The 13,716-nt window shown below is 43.3% G+C and overlaps 1 protein-coding gene across 5 annotated transcripts in view; it reads right to left on the bottom strand.

Moving 5' to 3' along the window:
* Nucleotides 1–13,716, bottom strand: part of LRP1B (LDL receptor related protein 1B) — a 1,302,041-nt gene that overhangs the window by 144,575 nt on the left and 1,143,750 nt on the right. The window lies entirely within an intron of this gene.

Here is a 13,716-nt window from a genome sequence, read left to right as displayed (position 1 = left end):
ATATAGCCATCAGCACCAAGTAGTCTGACTGTTGAATTCTGTAAGATTCAATGCATCTATTTTTCCCATAAGCTCTGATTTTGCAAGCTGACCTATGAAGGCAGACTCATGCACCTGTGCATAGCCCCATTATTGCAAAGCTGCTCTGTATTTGTGTAAAGGACAGACTAAGCAGATTGAATTGCAGGATCAGCACCTAAGTGTTCATACATCACTTCCACTAGGAACATCATGGTGTGAACAGAGCTACATTAACAGAACTAGTTCTGAAGGAGTTTTCCATACAAAGAGATCAAATGTTGACACTAGTGGATTTTTCAAGTTTATGTGCATATTTATCTTATTTTCTTAAATCCACAGTGCATTGTGCATATATTTGAGCATTCCATTGTCATTTGATTCTGTTTCTGCTCAATATGAATGGATTGGAGGTTCCAAAATATGATAAATTATGTTAGTTAAATAATTTGTGGAAAAAGTAATTCACATGCAAATATGTATTTGTCATGTTTCTCTACTGATTTTCAAAATGTAAGCAAATCAGGATTTTTATACTGATAATGAATTATTTATAACCAGAGCCCTGATGCTGGGAAAAATGCACACATTGCTTGAAATTCTCATTTGTCAGTTTGGAAAACAAAATTTCCAATGTCTCTGGCATGTATCCATGTGATTTATTTGTGGACTTAGAGGACTACTGTCACATCAATGTACAGAGTGTTACTGAAAGGAACACATATTGATAGTAATAATAGGTATTAACAGAGTAAGTTCCCTACACATAGAATAAAGAGCAGAAACTTCCCAATTCCTTTTTATGTACCAACACCTTCCTGGGTCAGAGATTCTGTTGGATGACTCGAAATCACTGGGGTTTTTAATCCTGAAAACTCACCTCATATAATCACCTATTTCATTTGACTGTATTTCTTTTAAAGTCTTGTACCATCTTATACAGTTCTGAACATGCATAAATATGCAGCTTATGGATATTTCCTAAAATGTATACATTTAAAAGGAAAATGAAAAGACCCACATGTAGATCAAGAAATATGAGTTCAATATATTAAATTTACATTATAAAATTGATTTTATAGGGCAAATCATCATGCTAAATAGCATGCAATAACCAATTATTGATTACTGTGAATAAAAAAACTGCAGAAATGGAAGATCTGATATTGACTTCAAGGGAATAGGATTATGACCTATATTAAAAAATGTTTTTTTTTTTTTTAAAAAACAGCTTAGAAATGATTACCTAGCGACAGTAACAGGTATTCCTACTCTGGTTAGTTTCAAGCCATTTTACATTATTTTCCTCATTTTGTTTCAGTTTTATTTAGATTTTATGTTCTTTGATTAATACCAGTAAAGTGTGCGCTACTTTCCTTTAGAAAGGAACAAGACAGCTGACTGCTATAGAGTATTCTCTACAATAAAGATTTACCTGAAAAAGAAAATATTTTTGAGGGGTGGCGTGGGGAAAGATCTTCAGTAAGAGTGAAGGGAGACAAAAGATGCCCTACACTTTGATTCCAATGTATTCACATTCAGAATTAGGTCACCAGGGCTATAAACTTCTTTACAACCTTCGTTTAAATTGTTTAGGCAGGGGCACAAATGGCTGATGGCAGACCTCCTTGGATTTAATGTTTTTAGAAGGACTTCCCAATACAAGATCATTCTTCAAGGTAGGTATTTTATTGTGAAAAAGCTTGGAATGGGTCTGAACTAAAGCCACTGAAGACAACAGAAGTCTTCCTAATGACTTCAGTGAGCTTTAGCTCAAGACCAACAAACACGTTATATCAAAGTTAAGTGAAAGGCTCAAGACATTGGAAAAAAAGGGTAGTATGGGTTTATGGATTACAAGGGGTACACAGATAGGGAAAGAGTGATAAAGTTCAGTTATACTGTGCAGGAAGCAGGGTTAAGCCATACTAAAGAATTATTTTCACTACATAGGTATTTCACGTTACATTGATAGTAAATAATTCCATGAAAACCTGTTACACATTTGTTACATTTTCCAACCAATGCTCTATATCACTGCTAATAAAATCCTTTCCCATAAAACCCTGTGTGTATGAAGATGTTATATAAAGGCAGATGTAAATACATGAGCTGAATTTCTAGAAGGCAATTAGTGCATTTAGTACCCTTGAGAAACAACTCGTTTTCTGATACAACTGCCTGACAAACTCTTTCTAAATTCATGTATGTTGTGAACAATTTATCTTCATATGAAGTGTAATATACTTTGTCAAATGCTTTTGTACTTCTATTTTCATATATTTTTTGTTTCATTACAATTCGTTCTAGTAATGGTGAGATAGCATATAAAGATTTTTATAAATCTATTTCAAACACAGCAGGGCTAGTTTATACATTTTCCTGAGATGATATGATTTTGTAGGTTAATACTTCAGTACCAATCTCCTGTTTTTTACTGAGATGCAAAATATATATTTGAGAAACCAAAGGAAAAGCTTTTACAAATATTGAGAAACAGCCAGAGGAGCACATAAGAGCAAAATTCACCATTATGCGGACATCCTGCACAAGGCCTATGTCTCTCAGCTCAGGGTAACTACACCTGTATTCCCCCTTCATGATCCAGCCAGGGCATCCACTCTTAGGCTTCTAGCTTCCCAGTCATCACCTCTCTTGGGAAGAGATGCACATCTCTCTCCTTCCTGAATGGGGTATTTCCAGGCTGTACAGCTCTCTCTACCTACACTGGGAATTCCTCAATGAAATCAGTCTGTCTAAGCAGGCCTGCTTTACTTTTCACCTCAGGGATGGTAAATAGTGTAATTGCTACAGTTAAATTACCACACAGCTCTTTCTAAGCAAGCATATTTATTCTTGAGGTAAAAGCATTACAGAGAAACAACAAAAGAACCCACATGCATGCTAATAAGCTTACCAGAAATCACACCAACCAGGGCTCTGGTCAGTGAACAGTCCTTCAACACCAACTAAGGGGGTGTGCTGTGGTTAACAAGTTCATAACTACCTTGGTTCAGAACAAGCACACTCATGAATCTGAGAGCCACTCCTTTATCCAGTTTGGGTCTCTGAAGAGACTGTAAATAGGTAATCAGCCAGATAATGGGATTTCTCTTCAACGAACAGCTTCAAAAGGATGGATCTGGTTGTGAGTAATTTGCATTCCCTGCCTCCCAGTTATTTGCTAGGAATCCCACACAACTTTGTTTGTCTAATCACATTGTTTCAAAGAGTCCTTTGAAGAATATATCATCTCCCAGGGTTTATATCAGCCCTATCTCCTCCTCGAAGAAGTTGCATAAAATTGCATAATACAGTAATACAAAAACATTTGCATTCTTAATACAATGAACTCCTAAGACACCTAAACTTCATTCAGTAAGGTTTAACTTAATTCATTAAAGTTTTGCAAGATATTGCAGTAAATTACCATTTCCATCACACTGTGTACTACTAAGTCTTGCTTTTAGGATTTAAATGGGAGTTACTCGATACATAGGCTGTGTGTATGTGTGTCCTTTATGCAGGATAAATTTAACCTATAGTCATTAGTATACTACAGATGTCTTTATCTGGGAGTCCAAAGAGCAGCTGAGGACTGAAAGGGAGGTTTAATTAGATCATAAATAAATACCAGTTCATGCATAGCAAATTGAAAGTATATATTCATGGTACATTTTTTCTGCAAAGCTTATTAATGACTTAAGATGCTGTATTATTTACTTCTCAAACTTTTAACCCTCAAACTTTGTGTGCATAAAGATAATTTTAGTTTTAGAATATATACTTCTACATTCAAGTTTCTACAGATCCATAATTTAGATGAAGAGCATTTGTAGCTATTAAAGTGAAGCATCCTTCTTTTCTTATATATGTGACAGTCAGCACACAGACACCAATGGGAGTTTTATACAAATGAGAAGCAGAGAAAAACTACTTGTGTATGGCCTAGCTCCTCACTTTTAGCTAACCCATGCCTCTTTTTCAGTATCTTGAAACAAATACAAGAGACAAGTGGAACTGGAGATCTATGATATTTAGAACATAAAAGAATAAGGCCAACTCACATATTATTTGGTTCAGAGGACTGTGTTAGTTCCGAAATCCAAAGAAATCACATTATTTTGAGAGATGAAATATGGAGAAACTGACTGAAACTTTATAACACTAAATGGCCTTTAATGATTAATAGAAGCCATGGGACACTTTCTCCTTTAGACAACACTTTCATCTGATACCTAAATCTTTTGTATTTAAACACAGTACTGTACACAAAAGTTTCACATGTGGGAAGTGCCTAAAATTATGCACATAAATCTATACTTAGAATTATAAATTACATGGCCTGATTTTCAGAAGTGCTGAGTACCCATGCCTCCAAATATCTTTAATGTGGATTTGGGTGCCTAACTTTAGTTATCTACTTTTGAAAATTCTGACCAAAATGTTTTACTTCACAGGGACTGACTACAAATAACACATTCAGACCTCTGAAGAGAGGACAGGAGGTCTTCCACACTGACTGGCAAAAAGCCAAGCATGTAGCCTTTTCTTGGATGTTATAAGAAAGAAAGGAAAAAGGATAGGAACCCAGCTATTAAACTGTGGGGGTAGCAGTACAAAGCAATGTATGGGATTCTGTCCCTAAAATGCCTAACAATTATATTGGTGGCTAGATCTTGCCCCTTTGACTCATGATTACATTCAGGGCTCAAAAATGAAAGGAACTCACCCTTTTCTGTGAAGATGTCACACATTATTCAGCTAAAGCTGGTGTTACATGTCTTTATTGGGAGTAGAAGCTAGCTCATACATTTCAAAATATATGCAAGAAGCCCTCATCTTCACTCCATATTCACAGTGAGGAACAAGGTGAATTAGTCCCATTACCTTTAATGGGGACCACTTTTTGAGTAATGTGACTGTCAATGTGAATAAAGACTTCAGAAGTGAACCTGATTAGTTTTAAAATATGGAAGTTCCCCTACTGAATATACAAAGTGTAACAGGCTGACAGTGTTTGCCTGAAAGAGCTCCCATTGTTTACAGGCATCTATGCTCTTGGGAAAGTGTTATGAGGGTTTGCTGACTCAGTGATGCTTCTGACTCATGGATATACCTGAATACAAGAAATATGGGAGTTACCCTCACACAGAGAAGTTAGATTAGCCGATCATCAGTTTTTAACTTTGAGATGATGCTGAGTGGCCTGACGGTGTATACTACGCAGGGAAAAAAGATGGTGGCGTGGAAGAGGTGAACCTCTCAACCACCCTGGAACGTCTGCAGCGGCGACAAATCAAGGAGCTGTGCACTAGCTTCGTCCCATTGTTCTCAGCGACCCCAGGACAGACTGAACAGGCATACCACTCCATTGACACAGGTAATGCTCATCCCATTAGAACCCCACCCTACCGGGTGTTTCCTCATGCCCAAGCTGCTATAGAATGGGAGATCCAGAACATGCTACAGATGGGTATAATCCGCTCATCTACCAGTGCATGGGCATCTCCAGTGGTTCTGGTACCATAACCAGATGGGGAAATACGCCTTTGCGTGGACTACTGTAAGCAAAATGCGGTAACTCGTCCGGACAACTATCCAATGCCACACACCGATGAGCTATTGGAAAAGTTGGGACGTGCCCAGTTCATCTCTACAATAGACTTAACCAAGGGGTACTGGCAAGTACCGCAAGATGAACCTGCCAAGGAAAGGTCAGCATTCGTCACCCATGCGGGGGTGTATGAATTTAATGTCCTTCCTTTCGGGCTTCGAAATGCACCCGCCACCTTCCAGAGGCTGGTAGATGGTCTACTAGCAGGACTGGGAGAATATGCAGTTGCCTATCTCGATGATGTGGCCATTTTTTCGGACTCCTGGCCCGAACACCTACTACACCTGGAAAAGGTCTTCGAGCACATCAGGCAGGCCGGACTAACTGTTAAGGCCAAAAAGTGTCAAATAGGCCAAAACAGAGTGACTTACCTGGGGCACCAGGTGGGTCGAGGAACCATAAACCCCCTACAGGCCAAGCTGGATGCTATGCAAAAGTGGCCTGTCCCAAAGTCAAAGAAACAGGTCCAATCCTTCTTAGGCTTGGCCGGGTACTACAGGCGATTTGTACCACACTACAGCCAAATCGCTGCCCCACTGACCGAGCTGACCAAAAAGACCCAGCCAAATGCAGGTAAGTGGACTGATGGGTGTCAAAAGGCCTTTACCCAACTTAAGGCAACGCTCATGTCTGACCCTGTGCTCAGGGCCCCGGACTTTGACAAGCCATTCTTAGTAACCACGGATGCATCTGAGCGTGGTATAGGAGCAGTTCTCATGCAGGAAGCAACAGATCACAACTTCCATCCTGTCGTGTTTCTCAGCAAAAAACTGTCTGAGAGGGAAAGTCACTGGTCAGTCAGTGAAAAGGAATGCTACGCCATTGTGTACGCCCTGGAAAAGCTACGCCCATATGTTTGGGGACGGCTGTTCCAGCTACAAACTGACCATGCTGCGCTAAAGTGGCTTCATACTGCCAAGGGGAACAACAAGAAACTTCTTCATTGGAGTTTAGCTCTCCAAAATTTTGTTTTTGAAATTCAGCACATTTCAGGAGCTTCTAACAAAGTAGCTGATGCTCTCTCCCGTGAGAGTTTCCCAGAATCCAGTAGTTAAACAGTGTTCTTAAAATGTACAAATCTGTTAGTTATATACTTAGTGGTATATGTAAAGGTGCATGTGTTGTATTAATCTGTTTATTTTAAAGTTCTAGGAGGAAATTGCCGCCAGTGAGGTTCCCCACTGTCTGCAATTTGGGAGGCGTGTCATAAACAGATAGCTAAGGGTTAATGTCTCTTTTATCTGGAAAGGAGTAACCTGAAACACCTGACCAGAGGACCAATCAGGAAACAAGACTTTTTCAAATCTGGGTGGAGGGAAGTTTGTGTGTGAGTTCTTTGTTCTTTGTCTTGTGTCTGTCCCTCTCGGCTATGGGAAGGATTTTTCTGTCTCCTGCTTTCTAATCTTCTGTTTCCAAGTTGTGAGTACAAAGAGATAAGACAGTGGTTTATACTGTTTTTTTTTTGTATTTACATGTGTGTAGTTGCTGGAGTGTTTCAATTGTATTCTTTTTGAATAAGGCTGTTTATTCATATTTCTTTTAAGCAATTGACCCTGTATTTGTCACCTTAATACAGAGAGACTATTTTTATGTACTTTTTCTTTCTTTTTAAGACCTGTTGGAGGTTTTCTTTAGTGGGGGACTCCAGGGAATTGAGTTGCAGCTCACCAGGGAATTGGTGCGAGGAAGAAGTCAGGGGAAATCTCTGTGTGTTAGTTTTACTAGCCTGACTTTGCATGCTCTCTGGGTAAAGGGGAAGAGAGATTAGATATCTCGGTACTAGTGTTTTCCAGGGCTGGAAACGGAGAGGGTGGAGTCCCTCTGTTTAGATTCACGGAGCTTGCTTCTTTGTATCTCTCCAGGAACCCAGGGAGGGAACATCTGGGAAGGAGGAGGGGGAAGGGAAATAGTTTATTCCCCTTTGTTGTGAGACTCAAGGAATTTGGGTCTTGGGGTCCCCAGGGAAGGTTTTTGGGGGGACCAGAGTGCCCCAAAACACTCTAACTTTTTGGGTGGTGGCAGCTTTACCAGGTCCAAGCTGGTAACTAAGCTTGGAGGTTTTCATGCTAACACTCATATTTTGGATGCTAAGGTCCAAATCTGGGAATATGTTCTGACATGGTGTGCAGTGGAGGGATAGATAGAATCCAGAAGCCAGTAGGAATATTATATTTTTCTTTTCTCTGCTAGGGGCTTTTAAGCAGAGAGGGTTTGGTTTTAAAAGGAACCAGAGAGAATTTTTTTTCTGCTCTCTCTTGCAGTTTTGGCTTGCATATTAAGCAAGGAACCATTAAGGAACTATTATGGGTCTTTTGTGACACAACAGCACTCCCATTGTGAGACAAGTATCCAGCAATACACATGCAAATAAAGTGGTTTTTCTGGTTTACTTTACATTGAAAAGATTAGCTAGAGGAAGAAAGGGAAAAAGGCACTGTTGCTAGGCAGGCCCCAGGAGGCAACAGAGAAGCTGCAGTTCACACAATAAACACCAGGGGGCGCCTCAGCACAAGAAAGCAGAAAACATGAGTTCCAAGGAAAGCCTAAGGCAGGAGAGAGCACGGCAACAAGCCATAGACAAAGAAAATGAGCATAAGAGATGGATAGAACTAATTAATGCAGAACTAGCCAAGGAAGAGGCAGCCCACAAAAGAAAACAACAAGAAGAAGAGGCAGCTCACAGAAGGAAACAAGAAGAAGAAGAGGTGGCTCACAGAAGGAAACAAGAAGAAGAAGATGCAGCCCACAGAAGACAGATAGAACTCCAGAGGGAGGCCCACCGCCAGACCTTGGAATTAGAAAAGGTTAAGCAACATGCTCCAGCCAATCCTAACAACGCTTCACCAATTATGGTTCCACATCCCAAGAAATTTCCCACCTACAAGGCAGGTGATGACACTGAGGCCTTGGAAAATTTTGAAAGAGCCTGTCTTGGGTACAGCATCCCTGAAGACCAGTACATGGTAGAATTGAGGCCACAGCTCAGTGGACCTTTAGCAGAGGTGGCAGCTGAAATGCCTAAGGAGAAAATGAATGACTATAAACTTTTTCAAACCAAGGCCAGATACAGAATGAGGATAACCCCAGATCATGCCCGTCGGCATTTCAGAACCCAAAAGTGGAAACCAGATGTGTCATTTCCCAAACACGCCTACTACGTTGCTCATACAAATGGAGCAGATCTTGGATGGTGTTCCTGAGGACATAACACGGTACATACAAGATGGAAAACCCAAAAATCTCACCAAGGCGGGGGAGATTGGAGCCAGATGGATGGAAGTGGCAGAAAGCAAGAAAGCTACTGTCAAGGGGAACGAATACCCCAGAGGGCACACCGACCATATACCCTACAACCGAGGACAACCAAAGACCCCACCTACAACCCAAGGAAAGCCACAGACACACTATTCTTCCACCTCACCAGTCTCCAGTAACCCACCTCGACCCAGTGACCAGTCAGCTGGAAGATGCTTTAAGTGTAATGAACTGGGACATATCAAGGCCAACTGCCCAAAGACCGCCAACCGAGTGCAGTTCATTACACCACCATCACACCAAAGATCCCCAGGCCCAGATGCCTCTCAAATACCTTTGGAGCGAAGGGAAAATTTGAGAGTGGGCGGAAAAAAGGTTACTGCATGGAGAGACACGGGGGCACAAGTGTCAGCTATCCACCAATCCTTCGTAGACCCCAAATTCATCAACCCAAAGGCCCAAGTGACAATTTACCCCTTCATGTCACAAGCTGTAGACTTGCCTACAGCTAAACTGCCTGTCCAGTACAAAGGCTGGTCAGGAATGTGGACTTTTGCAGTTTATGACAACTATCCCATCCCCATGCTGCTGGGGGAAGACTTGGCCAAGCAGGTGAAGCAGGCCAAGCGAGTGGGAATGGTTACACGTAGCCAAACCAGGCAAGCTTCCAGACCCATTCCTGTTCCTGAGCTGTCCACAGACGCCCCATCTGTGTTATCAGAGACCCACACAGAGGTAGTGGACCCGGATTCCATGCCAACCACTGAAACAGCAACAGCACCTCCAGTCCCAGGCCCAGAACTAGAACAGCAACCAGCACCAGCAATTGCAACCACATCTTCAAACTCAACGCCAGTGGGCGCCAGCGAGCCAGAACTGGCAGAAGCAACAGACAGCCATACCCAAAAGGCTCAGCCAGAGCCTGAAATACCCTCAGGTGCACCAGTGGAGAGCGGTTCACCAGCAACGGAAACAACCTCATCACCTACATCGCTTCCAGAGGGACCAATCCCAAGTCCACAGTCTGAGGAAGAACTGGTGACCCCAGCCTCAAGGGAACAGTTCCAGACTGAGCAGGAAGCAGATGACAGCCTGCAGAAAGCTTGGGAGGCAGCACGGAGCACCCCACCGCCTCTCAGCTCTTCTAATCGATCCTGGTTTGTTATAGACCAAGGACTTTTATACAAGGAGATTCTTTCTGGTGGACACCGGGAAGAATGGCAGCCGCAAAAACAGTTGGTGGTTCCAACTAAGTACCGGGGGAAGCTCTTAAGCTTAGCCCATGATCATCCCAGTGGCCATGCTGGGGTGAACAGAACCAAGGACCGGTTGGGGAAGTCCTTCCACTGGGAGGGGATGGGCAAGGACGTTGCCAAGTATGTCCGGTCTTGTGAGGTATGCCAAAGAGTGGGAAAGCCCCAAGACCAGGTCAAGGCCCCTCTCCAGCCACTCCCCATAATTGAGGTCCCATTTCAGCGAGTAGCTGTGGATATTCTGGGTCCTTTCCCAAAAAAGACGCCCAGAGGAAAGCAGTACGTACTGACTTTCGTGGACTTTGCTACCCGATGGCAGGAAGCAGTAGCGCTAGGCAACACCAGGGCTAACACGGTGTGCCTGGCCCTAACAGACATTTTTGCCAGGGTAGGTTGGCCCTCCGACATCCTTACAGATTCAGGACCTAACTTCCTGGCAGGGACCATGCAAAAATTGTGGGAAACTCATGGAGTGAACCACTTGGTTGCCACCCCGTACCACCATCAAACCAATGGCCTGGTGGAAAGGTTTAATGGAACTTTGGGGGTCATGATACGTAAATTCATCAACGAACACTCCAATAATTGGGACCTAGTGTTGCAGCAGTTGCTGTTTGCCTACAGGGCTGTACCACATCCCAGTTTAGGGTTTTCACCCTTTGAACTTGTGTATGGTCATGAGGTTAAGGGGCCATTACAGTTGGTGAAGCAGCAATGGGAAGGGTTTATGCCTTCTCCTGGAACTAACATTCTGGACTTTGTAAGCAACCTACAAAGCACCCTCCAACACTCTTTAGCCCTTGCTAAAGAAAACCTAAAGGATGCTCAGGAAGAGCAAAAGGCCTGGTATGACAAACATACCAGAGAACGTTCCTTCAAGGTAGGAGACCAGGTTATGGTCTTGAAGGCGCAACAGGCCCATAAGATGGAAGCATCATGGGAAGGGCCATTCACGGTCCAAGAGCGCCTGGGAACTGTGAACTACCTCATAGTATTTCCCAATTCCTCACTAAAGCCCAGAGTGTACCATGTTAATTCTCTCAAGCTTTTCTATTCCAGAGACTTACAGGTTTGTCAGTTTACAGTCCAGGGAGATGATGCTGAGTGGCCTGACGGTGTTTACTACAAAGGGAAAAAAGATGGTGGCGTGGAAGAGGTGAACCTCTCAACCACCCTGGAACGTCTGCAGCGGCGACAAATCAAGGAGCTGTGCACTAGCTTCGCCCCATTGTTCTCAGCGACCCAGGACAGACTGAACAGGCATACCACTCCATTGACACAGGTAATGCTCATCCCATTAGAACCCCACCCTACCAGGTGTCTCCTCATGCCCAAGCTGCTATAGAATGGGAGATCCAGAACATGCTACAGATAGGTATAATCCGCTCATCTACCAGTGCATGGGCATCTCCAGTGGTTCTGGTACCATAACCAGATGGGGAAATACGCCTTTGCGTGGACTACTGTAAGCAAAATGCGGTAACTCGTCCGGACAACTATCCAATGCCACACACCGATGAGCTATTGGAAAAGTTGGGACGTGCCCAGTTCATCTCTACAATAGACTTAACCAAGGGGTACTGGCAAGTACCGCAAGATGAACCTGCCAAGGAAAGGTCAGCATTCGTCACCCATGCGGAGGTGTATGAATTTAATGTCCTTCCTTTCGGGCTTCGAAATGCACCCACCACCTTCCAGAGGCTGGTAGATGGTCTACTAGCAGGACTGGGAGAATATGCAGTTGCCTACCTCGATGATGTGGCCATTTTTTCGGACTCCTGGCCCGAACACCTACTACACCTGGAAAAGGTCTTCGAGCACATCAGGCAGGCCGGACTAACTGTTAAGGCCAAAAAGTGTCAAATAGGCCAAAACAGAGTGACTTACCTGGGGCACCAGGTGGGTCGAGGAACCATAAACCCCCTACAGGCCAAGCTGGATGCTATGCAAAAGTGGCCTGTCCCAAAGTCAAAGAAACAGGTCCAATCCTTCTTAGGCTTGGCCGGGTACTACAGGCGATTTGTACCACACTACAGCCAAATCGCTGCCCCACTGACCGAGCTGACCAAAAAGACCCAGCCAAATGCAGGTAAGTGGACTGATGGGTGTCAAAAGGCCTTTACCCAACTTAAGGCAACGCTCATGTCTGACCCTGTGCTCAGGGCCCCGGACTTTGACAAGCCATTCCTAGTAACCACGGATGCATCTGAGCGTGGTATAGGAGCAGTTCTCATGCAGGAAGCAACAGATCACAACTTCCATCCTGTCGTGTTTCTCAGCAAAAAACTGTCTGAGAGGGAAAGTCACTGGTCAGTCAGTGAAAAGGAATGCTACGCCATTGTGTACGCCCTGGAAAAGCTACGCCCATATGTTTGGGGACGGCTGTTCCAGCTACAAACTGACCATGCTGCGCTAAAGTGGCTTCATACTGCCAAGGGGAACAACAAGAAACTTCTTCGTTGGAGTTTAGCTCTCCAAAATTTTGTTTTTGAAATTCAGCACATTTCAGGAGCTTCTAACAAAGTAGCTGATGCTCTCTCCCGTGAGAGTTTCCCAGAATCCAGTAGTTAAACAGTGTTCTTAAAATGTACAAGTCTGTTAGTTATATACTTAGTGGTATATGTAAAGGTGCATGTGTTGTATTAATCTGTTTATTTTAAAGTTCTAGGAGGAAATCGCCGCCAGTGAGGTTCCCCACTGTCTGCAATTTGGGGGGCGTGTCATAAACAGATAGCTACGGGTTAATGTCTCTTTTATCTGGAAAGGAGTAACCTGAAACACCTGACCAGAGGACCAATCAGGAAACAAGACTTTTTCAAATCTGGGTGGAGGGAAGTTTGTGTGTGAGTTCTTTGTTCTTTGTCTTGTGTCTGTCCCTCTCGGCTATGGGAAGGATTTTTCTGTCTCCTGCTTTCTAATCTTCTGTTTCCAAGTTGTGAGTACAAAGAGATAAGACAGTGGTTTATACTGTTTTTTTTTTGTATTTACATGTGTGTAGTTGCTGGAGTGTTTGAATTGTATTCTTTTTGAATAAGGCTGTTTATTCATATTTCTTTTAAGCAATTGACCCTGTATTTGTCACCTTAATACAGAGAGACCATTTTTATGTACTTTTTCTTTCTTTTTAAGACCTGTTGGAGTTTTTCTTTAGTGGGGGACTCCAGGGAATTGAGTTGCAGCTCACCAGGGAATTGGTGCGAGGAAGAAGTCAGGGGAAATCTCTGTGTGTTAGATTTACTAGCCTGACTTTGCATGCCCTCTGGGTAAGGGGGAAGAGAGATTAGATATCTCGGTACTAGTGTTTTCCAGGGCTGGAAACGGAGAGGGTGGAGTCCCTCTGTTTAGATTCAAGGTGCTTGCTTCTGTGTATCTCTCCAGGAACCCAGGGAGGGAACACCTGGGAAGGAGGAGGGGGAAGGGAAATAGTTTATTCCCCTTTGTTGTGAGACTCAAGGAATTTGGGTCTTGGGGTCCCCAGGGAAGGTTTTTGGGGGGACCAGAGTGCCCCAAAACACTCTAACTTTTTGGGTGGTGGCAGCTTTACCAGGTCCAAGCTGGTAACTAAGCTTGGAG

Source organism: Gopherus flavomarginatus, chromosome 10 (assembly GCF_025201925.1).
Source record: "Gopherus flavomarginatus isolate rGopFla2 chromosome 10, rGopFla2.mat.asm, whole genome shotgun sequence".
Taxonomy (NCBI): Eukaryota; Metazoa; Chordata; order Testudines; family Testudinidae; genus Gopherus; species Gopherus flavomarginatus.
The sequence above is the reverse complement of the archived record's forward strand: the minus strand, read 5'-3'. Positions and strand labels throughout refer to the sequence as shown.